Below are 14,473 nucleotides of genomic sequence, written 5' to 3'. Positions count from 1 at the left end.
TGTTACAAAGTTGCCCAAAAGTTTATAGACACAGCCTTAAGGGCAGAAACAAACAAATTTGTATACAAATCTAGATAAAACCCCTGAAACTGCTTTAAGCCAAAGCAACAAAAAAAAGAAAGAAAAAAAAAACAAACAAGTGCTGGCAGCTGAAAAGAAATAAACCAAAATCCATTAAATACGACCACAATAACAAAAAAAAAAAACAAAAAAAACAAGAAACCGAAATGCAATCAAATCAAAGTCCATAAAATTTGCCGCAAAAAGAAAAAGAAACGCGCTGAAAGGAGCAAAAAAAAAATTGAAATAATAAAAACAAAAATCTAGAGACGAAAGTCGAGGCTAATCAACTACCAAAAAAAGAAAACCGCTGAGATAAGCAACATTTCTTCTTCCTTTTCATTGCCGGCCATCATTCTTCATGTGTATTAGATGTACACACACACACACACACACACAAACACATATATGTGAGAGTGTCTTAGTGTAACATGTCTAAGTATTTGAGTGTGTGGGCATGTTTGTGAGTGTGTGAGTGGGCGACATATAAAAAAGGATAAAATATATCAGCATTGATTTTTCTCTCGCTGATGTGACAACAACACCAACAACAACAACAAGGAGCATAGCAGAGGCAGCAGGCAGAACAACGGAACAACAGGACATCGGCACAAGAACAACAAAAATATCGACAACAGGAAAAGTTGAGCCATCAGTTCACTTAAAAAAAAATAAAGAAGAAAGAAACACGCAAAACAAACTTTTTCTTTACTCATTTTTTTGTGTGTTGTTGCTTATCCTGGCTGACATTTATTTCGGGTATGTTTGCTTCTAATTTTTCCACTGTTTTAGTTAGACTTTTCTTCTCCCTCTCACTCCCACCCACCCTACCTCTCTCTCCCTTGGTTTGCTCATCCTTGTAGTACATAAAACTCAACAATATTGCTGTCAAAGTTCTCTGACAGTTCTGAACTTTTATTATACTTATGCAATATGTTTGTGTAGGTCTAGAGTATAGCATTTATGTATGTTGCATAAATCGATAAGAAAAGTTAACAAACTGTTGCTTTTCAGTAGTTTCTTGATTTTGCTCAATTAATTGTAAAGCATTTTAATTTCCTATTTAATTACAAGCCAACCTTCAAATAGTTGAGCAGGAAAACTTAAGAGACTCTCTTTAATTGGTTTATATTTTATATAATTTATACATCTTTATATAAGAAATTCTCAAAATGAGTTAGAAAGTTTAGATTTGTTAATTTTTTATATTGAAATTACATCTTCTAGTTTGTCAATACAAATATATAATATGGAATCTAAAGCCACTTTTGAAACGCATTTGATAACTAAACTATGTATATTAAAATACAAATTTAACTTTTTTTTAAACATTTTGCCGTTTTCAATATTAATTCTTTGAAAAACAATCTACATATATACATTTTATTGATGCTTGATTGGGGTTTCTCGTTCTTTTAAATAAATTTTTCCTTTTTTTGTCGTTTGTATGTTAGTAAGAAGAAACTTCATATATTTTTGGCTTTAAAGGAGTTCGAAATTGATAATACATTTTATACGTTTAAGATAATAATAAGACTCGATAACAATTCTAAAGATCCATGTTTATTTATGATCCGGAACGGAAAATATTATGCACCACGAGGGAATAATAATAGAAAAGATAATGCATAAATATTTATTTAAGTTTTATGAAATTTTTCGGACTAAATTCGCATCTAAAAATCTATGTAAATATGTATAAAAGCTTTATTTGACACGAAATCTTTGGAATAAGATGAAAGATCTTGTAAGAAAATAAGCTCTTAAAAAATAATTTTCTTTTGTAACTCCTGAACTCCAGAGTAACTCAGAATCGTATGATTGTTTTAAATTAAACTTTGAACAAAAAAACTTAACTCTGTTTGTTTGGCAAGGTAGGAATCCTTTTAACCACAACCGAAATTACTGAAAAAACTTCTGTGCGACGTTTGTTTGAAGATACATTTTTTTTTTGTTTGCACCTGTAAATATGTTTTTGGGGATTTCTACCCACATACATGCATACATACGTGAACAAACACCCACACGTATACACGCTGATGTATTTTTGCGTATGTTTGTTTTCATGGTAAGAGCATATTACAAGTAAGTAAAGGTAAAGGTAGCAGTCACTCAGTCAGTTGGGCGGGCTGTCGGGCGGTCTGTCTGGTTGGAAGGCATATTGCCTTTTCAACGCTGACGGCGTGTAAATGAGAAAATTCATTATTTAACATTAATTAAGGCTTATTATGCACATTATCAACGCAGAGATACAAGCACCAGAAAAGGATGGAGATACAGAAAAACACAGAGAAAAGAGAGAGAGACAGAGATATAGATAGAAAGAGACACCGACTAACACACACACAAACACATGAACACCCATATGTTAACCACATTAAATGTCAGTCAGAGACTTTGCTTAGGTAACGAGTGTATCACATGTACCTGTGGGTGTATATGTGTACTTGTATGTGTGTATGTGTGTTTGTAGACAACTATCACCCACATCCTTGTTAGAGCACTACTTACCAAGTCCCCCAGAAGGGAAGTGTAGGCATAGAAGCGAAACCTGTTCATAATTTAACGCCCATTGAGCAGGACAAAGCAAAAACACAAACAGGAAGTGGAATAGCAATAGAAGACAACGAAAGCAGGAACAAAACAAAAAAAAAATCAAGAGGAAAACGTATTCACTGCTTTAGCCTATGCCGAACTTTCTATACCCTTGCTAAATATAGAAAAATCAAACGTTATTTTTATTATTAAGTTATAAATCTATTATATCATTACAACATTTGGTGAAACTCTAATACAAAGTATTGTTTTAAGTCCTTGTAGATAATATGAGCACCAAGTCTATGTATCGTACTAGAAACTTTATACTATATTTTTCCCCCGATCTTGGAATAAGATAAGTTTCAAACAATAGGCAGTATATATCTCCAAGTAATCGGCTTTCTACAATCAAAAAGTTTTTCTGGCTATTTAAGCTGCCAAATAAATTATGCATAATTGTTTTAATTTTAGGATAGTATATAGTAGTAAGATAAATGGCAACTACTGAAGACTTGCTTTAAAATTGGTATAGTTTTGCAACAATCGAAATGTCTTCTAATATCATCCCAAGAATTTAGATTCTAAAAAAGAATTATTTCGAAAAATTATTCACTTTAAAGTGTTGACATAGAAATCTTTTGCAATTATAAATTTTAATGAATACAAAGCGAATTTAACTAATTTATGTTGATTACTTCATTTAAAGATACGTTCGTATGCTATAAATTCTTTAAAGCACGATTCAAAGTCATTTGTAATTAATTTTTATAAACTAAATGACTTCAAAATTTTTTAAATTTATTTTACACTAAAATATTGCCGAATAAAGGTGACAAGTTAAGGAAAACAATAATCAAGTATTGATGCTATTAAACAAATTTTTCATCTATTTGAGAATTTCTTTACCTTTATAAAACTTTGCGAAAATAAAAACATAAAGAACATTTTTATGTGAAATATACACACTAAATGCCGCAAGTGAATCGTTGGTTTTGTTGTTTATTTTCAAATTTTCAATATTTTATTTAGCAGTTAGTTTTATTTGAAATTCGCAAAAATTGAATATTTGCTTATCAACTAACCCCATATATGTACCTCCTCTCTGAACAAATATCGCCACAGTTTGCTCTACTTGTGGATATGTAGAATCTGATGTTGTTGCTCGACTGTTGGCTCTGATGTTGGTGCTGCATGCACAAAAAGGTGTTTAAATTATTCAGTAAATTGTTAAGTAAATAACATGAAAAGCAACCAAAACAGCAATAACACCAACAACAATAACAACAACAACAACCACCAACAAATGGCTGTCTCTCTGTTTGACTGCCGTTTGCGTGTAAATTTTAGCTTTTCTTATATGAAGATGATGATAATGACGACGGGATGATGCAGAGATGGGAATGTTAATGATTATGATGGTGATGATGATGATGATGATGGTTCAGTTCCTGCTGATGACATGCCACACTCAATTCACGGCTCAGCGGTGCCTCCCGGCAAATGTACAATAAAATAAACACCAAATGTGAGATGGAGCCGAAGCCAGAGAGAGAGCCCAGGTCCAACCCCCTAAAGGTTGCCAGTAGCGAATGGGTTTTTCGGCTATGGCAGTGAAATCAAGATGGGGTGAGGTGGAAGGTGGAAATGGGTTGGGAAAATGGAAATGGGAATGAGTATAAAAGTGTGCCAAAAGGGCGTATGAAAACAATGCCGGAAACGGAAGAAGCTATGAGAGTTCAGACGGCTGAAATAACTCAATGCACACTCCAAATGTAGACAATAGAGAAAATTTAGCTTTTGAATGCAACTCAACCTTTATGAAATGCTTAAGACAATTCCAATAATTAATTCAGTAACTCACTAGCTCTGCTCAACAGTCAAAGAAAAGGCCCACGTCTCTGTGGTTGCCGTATGTGAAAGGTATCTGTAGCTTGAAAGCTGAAACTCCATTGAAGTTTAAACTTTTTATCATGCGGAGAACCCTATTCCTAAGAAAATGTACAATTTCTTCTACGGATAACGATTATTAGTTATTTCTATTGATTAAAATTGGCCAAAAAAATAATTTAACACTTATACAACAGATTTGAACATTTCTAATACACAAGCAGATTCAATAGTTGATATCTAGGGATTTTTAAAATACTTCATTGCTTTGGTCCAGCAATTCTCTGCTTTGGCTGGGGTTCCATTCTCTTCTGGCTGGTACGAAGCTTCGGCATCTGTAAAGTCAGTCTGGATTTGCATATCACTTGATTCCTTTTTTGTCACAGCTGTTTTGGCACCATCTTTTTTCAATTGTTGATTGTTATTGTTTACTTGGGCGTTTAACTCCTTGCTTAGCTCGATATTAAGTTTATCGATGGATCTTTTGGCTGCCTCAGGTACTCCGATATACGTCATATTACTTGGTGATCTAAATTGATTCTTCTCATGCAACGTCATGCGCTTCCACATTGCTGCGCCACGAGTCACCAAATCGACTGCTGCTCGACCACGGTTGGATTCTCTAAAGCATCTCAAGAAGTTCATATAAGCCGAACGTCCACGTTGCACAACAGGCTGCTGTCGATGTCGTCCCGCAGCAGCTAGCGGTACCGGAGGACGGCGGAAGCGTCCTGGAAGTCGCAAAGTTTTCGGTCGCTCTTTAATACGTCTTGGTTGAATGATTTTGATTCTCTCTGAAGCTTGAGTCATCCAACCTGATGGCCTATTTCTATTACCCATATCGTCGTTTATACTGTAGTTCTCTGGATTATATGCGCCACGTTCATTTGGTGACATTAATGACCAAACATTGGTGGCTTCACGCATAACCGCATCCACTGAGTTGTTCCTGTTGAAATCATTCAAAAAGTTTAAGTAAGGATCACTGCGAATCGAACATTTGTCGTCAGAATTTTCATCAGTTTGGCACTCCACCGATGAATTTTCTTCATCCAAATCTATGATACTATTATCAGGTATATCCTGATCCGCAGGCTCAGCAAAAGAATTAAAAAAACCCATTGATGAACTATTCGCCAAAGTTTGAGACGAGGGCTCCTTGGACAAATTAGACGGGGTGTCAGTCGGCGTGTCCTCGCTTAGATCTACAATGGCGCCAATGCCCGTATTGTCGACATTGACTGCACGTTCTTTCGATTCAGTTTTAGTAATTTCTGGCTCCAAGCTTGCCAATTCCAATTGCCGGGTACGATTCTTTCTGATGGGGACTTTGAATTCTGCACGCTCACAATCATCCAAAGCTGCCCAAAGTTCATAAGCTTTGGATTTCAAACAACGCTTGGACAGCTTGGGATTCTGTCTCTTGAAGCAGGTCTTGAAGACGCGAAACGGGTCCTTTAGTAATTTCCCCTGAGTTGCTTGTGCTTTGGATACTTTAGGCATTATGTTGTAAAATTGTGCAAATTTTGAAAGAGAAAACTAATAAAATGTCTGAGTATATTTATACTTCCAAGGATTCTTGTGAAAAGAAGACTAGAGCAGGTTGGAAAAAATTAATAAAAATATATATTTTTTATCTTTTTGTTAGACGTGCTCCGAACGTAAAATGAAAGTGAGGGGTTAGAGCATACCTTAAAATCAACGAAACAGACAGATTTAGGCATGGCTTACTATGTTATGAGAATTGAAATTTATTTATACCATAAATATATCCAAGAATTTCTATGATTTATTTCGCATTGGAGCACTTCTTCAGGCTAGAACATTTCTTATGCTTTTGACCAAATTCTCAGTCTCCAGCTAGTCAGTGGCATCTTCTCAAATGACATGCAAAATAAGCAACAGCCAAACGGGCCACTTACTTTGGGCGCAGCTACCAGGGGCAGCGATACGGTTTATTATTGGGACAGAAGCGTTGCCAAAGGGTGGGCCAAGTGAGAAGTGGAAGTGGCAGTGGGCACAAAAAGTGTTGAACATGCCATAATTTATGCGGGTTTCGGAGTAAAAATGTTTGCATAAAAACTTTTTATGCAAAAATATGCCAGAGACTAGAGGAAGCCAAGGAGCAGGCCAGAGTGAAAGAGAGACGCAACAGCAGCAGCAGGAGAAAATAGTGGGCGGAAAATGGAACCATGTGTGCGTATGTCTTATGAATCTGTGTGGGTGCGAGTGTGTGTGTGTGTGTGTGTGTGTGTGTGTGTGTGTGGGGGCCAAAGACACATTAACAAAAATTGATTTTTGAAAAATTTCCAACTGCTTGTTCGGAAAATAAAGTAATTTATTTCGAGTATTTTTCAAGCACTAAACTTTTATTAGTTTATATTTCCCCTCTCTAAGAGTGTGTGTGTGTGTGTTTGTATGGAACTAATGTTATTAATGTTTATTCTATATGCTGGTTGGGGTATACAAAGCTTATTGAACGTAGCTAAACTGGAAAGCTTACTTGCAACATATTTGGTAAAAAGTTTTCTGTTTTTTCTTTTTGTTACGGGGAATTTCAAATAGTGAGAGGGAAGTTGGAAAAGTTTTGCTCAATTTTCAGCTGCGTGTTTGGGTGTGCATGTGTTAGATGCTCTGTCCCTACTCACAGACCACGAAAATTTGTTAAGCCTTAAATCATACCACTCGTTTTTGCATAGAGACTGAGCCAACTCAAATGGCTTTTTGGCCTTTTTGCATTAGTTCGAAAATTTTCCATTTTCTACCAACATTTTTTTTGTTGGTTTGTTTAAACTGCACTTTGACAGTGGAGCGGGTTTTTGCGTGAACTAAACTTAAGGGGGTAATAAGTCAAAATGTAAAGAGAAAGTTCATGACTTTAACCTTGGCTGAGGTTCCATGACTTTGGCTTATTCCCATGTGTACAAAAGCCTGGCTACGTCTCCACATTCTGCATTATTAACGCCAAATTAGAGTATAGAGTGAAAACTATTGCAGATTCATGCAAATCTTTTAGAAAGTTGTATGAATTCCATTAAAAATTTATAACTTTTCTCTTGCTTATTATAGTTTTAGGAACAGCTAGTCCTGACTCATAAATATTTACACAAATAAAGAATAATGTAGTTTCGATAATATAATTGGATATGTTGGTTTGGAAAATGGAGCATAGTTTTATGGAGACATCAATTTTTGCTTAATCTTCAATCGGAGTAATATTATTTTTAAATATGGAATTTAATTTCACTTCCCCTTATTTTAAAATGTTATTCTCTGTTTATTCTAGCTTACTCTAGGTATTTACTACACTTACACTTACTTATGTATGTATAAACAACTGAGATGAGTAGATCCATTATTCTAGATTAGAGGAGGGAACAATGAGAGTATTATGGTTTGATAGTGTGAGGATCCAGTTAGGGAGTTATATTTTTGCATGTACGTGTGTAACTAGATACTTTCTACTTTTCTTTTAATTATTTTCAAAAGAAATTTTACCATTTACATTCATTCCCCTCTATGCAGAGCCTGTTATATACAGAATAGGGAAAAGTGCTTAAGAAATAAGTCAAGTGAGATTCTATAGCCCATACTTGGCTATGAAATGAATGTTTATTGTCGTGTTTGTAATTTTTTTTTTCTCTTTAATTTCAATTTCCCCTCCTGTGTCAGAGCCATGAGCACTCAATCAGAAAGTTAAGCAAACAAATTGCCAACTGAAAAATAAGGGCAAAATTTAAATATATAAATGTATATATAATCATACATATATAGTAGATATACATGTATACAATTTCTTCCTTTTCTGCATTATTTTGAATGTTGTTGGGTGTAAAATACCAAGAAAACCGAATCAACAACAATAACGGAGAACAAGAATAACCATGGCCATGGTTATGGGTTTACTCCACAAGCGCGAGAGCAATTTCCGTTCGTTAAACCTACATTTCGAAATTAAATTTCTTACACTTGAAAAGTTCCTCTCGCCCAGTTTTCAAATATTGTTGAGCATTTTTCATTTGCCAGCGCGAAGGCGCAATTATGTAGCGCTCGCTCTCCCCCAAAAACAAGCCCCTTTCTCCAGCAGCCACACTTTCTACGCGCTTTCACCCTCTTGCCACAGACATGGTCGTTCAGCCACCAGCAACCAGGCAACCCCAAGTTATAACCCCAGAACCTGACCCCAACCAAGAACGGCGAGAGAGATAGAAAGAGAGAAGTGGAAAGTGAGTTGTAATACGCTAAGAATGAACCAAAAATGATGAGGGATTGAGAAAAGTTTCCCTTTTAAAACAAAAAGTTGACAAAAGAATCGACCAAGAAGTTACCTCTTTTACATAGGAGATGATTTGCTTATTCAAAAATTTCCCCCATTTATAAAAATGTCAATAAAACGTAGACTTTGCATTATAATTCAGTAATGAAAAAGAAAATCACAGAAAAGAATTGAGAAAGTTGTCAAAAAAAAAGTCAAAGAAGTAAATATTTATAATTTGGATACTCAAAAGTCTAGTACCTACCTAAAAGTTCATAAAGAATAGAGACATTTTTAAAATAAAGCAAAAAGATATTAATAAAAACTATTAAATGTGTAGTACCTACTCAAAAGTTGACTATCAAGAAATATGGTTATAAAATTTATATATAAAATGATTTTAAATTTTAAGTACCACGAAACGAACAATGTAATAAAATTTAGTATACAATATTTAGTGGCAAAAGTTGATATGAATACGCCGTTGTTTTCAATTGATGTACGGCGAATCATTAAAAAATATGTAAAATCTGCAAAATATACATGAAAAATATTCGGTAAACAAAATGAACCCCCAGCCACATCCCCTCCAAAGACCAAAGTAGCCTCAACCCCCACGAGCCGCACTCATTACGACCTTCAACGATGTCGATGAAACAAACAAAAAAGCAAAAAGAAGGAAGAACATTTTCAGGCAATATTTGCGCGGCCTGCGCTGCGGTCGTCAGGACTCGTGGTCTGAGCGTGGGTGAGTGCGGAGTGTGGCCGGGTGGGGGGCGAGTCTAAGGGCGCATTAACAAACAGGAAAAAAAATGAACGAAATTTGCTGAGTATTAAATATCTATTGAGTAGAAGAATATTGTGGCATAAATTGAAGCATCCTTGTGAATGCTGTTGCTCAATATGCCCTAGAACTTTTACTTTTTCGATTTTCTTCTGTACCTTAATTGAGGCATTATCTGTGTCATCGCATTTTGTTTTTGATTTTCTACAAATTTCGATAGTACCTTTTGATCACATATGCAATTTAAATAATCTGCTTAAATTATATACATTTAGTATAAGTGTAACCAATGTTCTGGTCCAATTTCGGTTACAGTGAACTATTGTTACCCTTTGCTCTTGCCAAGATACCTTTTTACTTTAGTATAGTAACTTTTGATGAGACTTGATTTAACTAAATGTAATATAGTGGTCTTTTTTTGAATTACATATAACATTTAAAGTAATTGTATATATAATGAAACATATATTGCACTTTATTATGTTATCTTAAATACTACCACTTTAAATTTAAAGTCATATGTGTAAATTTTGATTCTAAACAAGTTATATAATATATTCAACCAATCCAAAAGAGTTTGAAATGTGTGTTGAGCATACCCAAAAACCCTTGCCAAAGTCTTTTTATAGAAAGGAAGAATTTGAAAGACTAACGTGGTTAGGAGGGAAAAGAATAGAACCAGAAATAATTAGTTTTAGTAGTGGAAAAATAAAATAGAACATAGCTATGGCCATGCCAACTTAATTCGTGATAGTAATAAACTATATAGAGCCTTTATAAATATACTAAGTTGAAACTATTTTAACCAACGACTTGCTGTAATTTAAATGCGGCTTAAACCCTCTTAGCTGCTTAATTTATTTACCTTCCCTTAAATGCAGAGTTTTTCCTTTGGCAACAGCACACATTTGAATGCTTCAAGTCTCTTATTCTGAAACTTATCTGATAAATACAGTACTATAGCATATAAATGAAAATGCAATATTCTGGGGTACATCAATGATAGCAATGACTTGTATTTTATTTGTGTCAAGCGTATGGTCTAAATAATTATACCCTTTTGGCAAGGGTATAAAAAGAAAATTGGGTTCACAAAAAGAAAAAAAAACAAAACCAGCAAGATAAGCTTACCCACCACAAAAAAGGAAAGCGAAATGCGAGAACAAAATTAGAATAAAACCAAAAAAAAAGAGAAAAAGATATATACTTACATATATATAATATAAAAGGATGTGAACCCTCTGCTTTTTTTGTGTCAATAAAATCTCTTTTATTTGTGTGCCTTCGGCCAGGACCGAGAAACAAACCTGAAGGCAGTAAAACTGACATCATAAAATTGATATAATGGCAAATGCAATTTTGAAAGGTTACCAATCTTTGTACATCTATCCCTATAGCTACGCCCATGTCTGCCAAAAAAGAATGCAACGCCTTGAAAAGGCCAGACCAAAGACACAAAGAGAATAGAGTGAGCTTCGTCTGGCCGTGCTACTACGACGCCATTAAATAGAATATTTAATTTTATTGTTTAGCCTTCGCCCAAAAGATACGTCACACTGAAAAACAAAGGCGAAATACATACAGAAGAAAAAAGGGTCACTCTGGGTCGCAAAATGAAGCGACGCGCATTTTTCCAGGCTTAGTCTCTACAACAAATTTAAATTCCAAACATGCCCATGGCCAGTTCTCAATCCCTCTTCATCCCCCCCGTCCACACCCATGACCCTTGTCCATGGCCAGCATCTAGGTTCCATATTTACATATTGTTGTTGAGCAGCAGAAACCAACCAAATTTTTAAGTCCAAAGCCATTTTTTATTAAAAAACAAAAAGAACAAAAAAAAAGACAGACACGCAGACCAGAAAAAAGCATAAAAATAAAAGGAGAGCAACTTTTTATACATTTCTAATATGGAAACCCTTTAACGTTTTTGCATTTTCCTTTCTTTTTTTCCACATTTTTTTGCAGCTCACTGTGGGCAATGGCATTTGCGGCTGATTAAAATGATAAAAGGTATGTTCTTAAAGTTTAATACACAATGCAAAAATTTCCCATAAACATTCTTAATAATAATTTAAAGTATAATAATGCACATTGCATTATCACAACAAATAAACAAACTTTACGGTATAATGTAGTTTAAGTCATGGGCTGGAGGATATTTGTCAACTTAATGAACTGAAAAATAATTTTAAAGTTTTGTTATAAGAAAAATATTAAATGAATTGGTGATAGTACCGGATATTCTTTGTGGAAAATCGTTTTTTAAGATAATTCAAGATGATAAACATTGAGAAATTGCCTTAAGTAGATTCAAGGGTGTTTAGTACTTACTGACTTAATTACCACTTGACAATTTGTGTAAAAAATCAAGTAAAATTATTAAGTAACAACGTTTTTCTTAGATTGCTCAAATAAAGGTATTGAACCCTATAAATATGAGTATGAGCAATTATTTGCACCTCTGAAAAATGGGTTTACGAAATGTTCATGTTATTATGCTTGTTACAATAATTAAATACGATTTTCACTCTTTCAAAAATCGCTTGCAAAAATTGTTTGAAAATTATGTTAATTTTTATTAAAAAGAAAATGTTTTTTTCAGTTTATTAATTTGATTTCCAGCGGTGTTTTTGTTGAAAAAAATTTCTTGGAATACGTTTTCCTTCTACTGCCACATGCCCTTCCGCTTTGCATAAAGGTGTGGATGAAAGGGTTTCAATTTTATGCAAATGGCATTAAATATGCAAATCAAAGGCAGCTTTTAAAATAACTTTTAATTTTTTCATTGTCGCAATATATTTATTTATTTATATTTATTCATCAAATATGGCAAGCAATATTTCATAGGGGGCTTAAAAATATTATAAAAATATTTCAAAGTATTCTTTTTTTTTTTTGTTTACCATTCAACTATTTGAATGGTTTTGGTTTTCCTTTTTGGTTTATTAACTCAACGACATAAAAATTGCCACAAAAAATGGTTGGCAATGGCCATATAAAAGTTGCCAGCATAGTGTCGGTGCGGGAAAGAGGGGACAGAGAGGGAGATAGAGATACAAACGGCATACGCAATAAAAACGAAATTGATTTATGTTCAAGGGAAGAAGAGGGTAAGGGTATAAGGGTGAACCGGACAAATGGGTAAAAATGAAGCAGAGTTTTTGTCAACACTTTTTGACAAGTGTCGACCAGGAACAGGTGGTGCGTGTGGTCAGGATTTTAGTACCTACCATCCATGAGCACATCCCACTCCATAACCATAACCCTTCTCATCGCCCCAAAGATAAACACAACAATTTTAACTGGGCAATTTGTATTGGTTAAAACGGTTTCATACACTTTATTAAGCCTAGTTAACCAAAGTTATTAAATGCTCCCATATGAGGTTGTCGGTAGTCGGCGCTTTATTCCAAAATGGGAAAATGTGTCATAAAGTGTGCAATGAAATTTTCCATTTAAATCGTAGTTTCCAATGGCTTTGGTTTTGTTGTATCCTTTTGGTCTATGAATATATATTCTCTTTCTTCTTCATTTGCCAGCAAATTTTGAAATTCAAAAAAAAAGGAGGACTTTTTAGTTCAGTAAACTTATGGTACTAAAAACTATTCTTTGGTTATCAGCTTTTAAAATAAACGTAAATATTTGTGCCTTTTTTCTGGGAATAAAGTAAATTTTCTTAGAATACATAGATGAAGGCTTTTCTTGTCTCGTGATGGTTATCCTTGATCAGAGATTTTATTTAAAACTATGAAGGACTTAACATTAGGATAGTCAACATAACTTAACGACATTAATCAATCTTCGGATCTCAACTTTATATTTTTTCCTAATAACACAACAGGACATTTATCTTGGTCCTTGATTTCGCAGGGCATTCAGTGTGTTAACTTTCAAAGTACCTCTCCTGCATGTCATATTGTTTCATGCTTTGTTTCAAATGTAGTATTGTAAAACTTAAACTTTAAGGCACCAGTGTTGGTTAGCAAATACACTGGTTAGTTTGTTTTTAACTCCCATAAATATATACTTACATATATATTAATAGTTATGAGTTATTTATTACCATAAATTCTTTGACTAATGTTGATTCAGCCGGGTTTATCTAAACATGAAGCTAATAAACTAGTCCCAATATTTCCCAAAAAGAAAAACCAACAAATTACCCTTAAAAACACTAAAAAACATTTATTCTTCTTAAATGAAACGGATAAATTCTTGTTGTTTTGTTGCAATATGTCAACTGCAAAAGGTCTCGGGGTATCCTTGATTTATTTACCCATATGAAAAACACAATATGACAGCATTTACAATATTTGCTGTATGTAAAATTGGAACACTTCAAACAATTGATATTCATTGCCCGCATAAAAGTAGACAAAAAGAAAACCACTCAAACATACCAATACAATATATAAATAAATCCGGGAAAGGGGTAAAAAAAATAAAATAAAATATCCCATTTCACATTAAATCAACTCGCTTTGACTTTCAAAAAGTGAAAAAAAACCCAGCGAATTACTCTCTGAACGCGGCTGCTGGGTGGCATGCGCCATGTGGCATGACTGTCCACTGGACACGCAACACATCAATCAAATATAAGATGCCACAAAAAGCGGGCAAATCGAGGGGAAGCCGGACAAAAGGCTTAACCATCCTACTCATCTCAGATGGTTCTATATATAGTGCGTATATTCTATATAAATTTAACATGACTTTATGTGTATGTACAAATTTATTTAATTAAAAGGATAATAATAAAAAAAGCTAAAGCAAATGTGATTGGCTTTTGAAAGCTTAGGGAACTTGGGCAAATTAAATGTCAGGGATTCGATGAGGGAGTTTAAGTGGAATGGAAGATGCGGTAAATGTCTCTTTAAACTGTCGACAAAAAGCGAAAAGCAATAAATGCCAAAAAGGAGTGTGATGCTGGCAAAGGGCGTGGCAGA

The 14,473-nt window shown here is 34.2% G+C and overlaps 1 protein-coding gene across 1 annotated transcript in view; it reads left to right on the top strand.

Annotated features, from left to right (window-relative positions):
• Positions 1 to 287: 287 nt before the first annotated feature.
• Positions 288 to 14,473, top strand: part of LOC6644256 — a 49,399-nt gene continuing 35,213 nt past the window's right edge. Inside the window, exons 1-2 of the mRNA XM_002066765.4 lie at positions 288 to 819; positions 11,493 to 11,537. The gene's annotated coding sequence lies outside the window, so the exon portion shown is untranslated. The remainder of the gene's footprint in view (positions 820 to 11,492; positions 11,538 to 14,473) is intronic.

Source organism: Drosophila willistoni, assembly GCF_018902025.1.
Source record: "Drosophila willistoni isolate 14030-0811.24 chromosome 2R unlocalized genomic scaffold, UCI_dwil_1.1 Seg167, whole genome shotgun sequence".
In the NCBI taxonomy this organism is placed as follows: Eukaryota; Metazoa; Arthropoda; class Insecta; order Diptera; family Drosophilidae; genus Drosophila; species Drosophila willistoni.
Note: the sequence above shows the minus strand (reverse complement) of the source record. Positions and strands in the feature narration are given on the sequence as shown.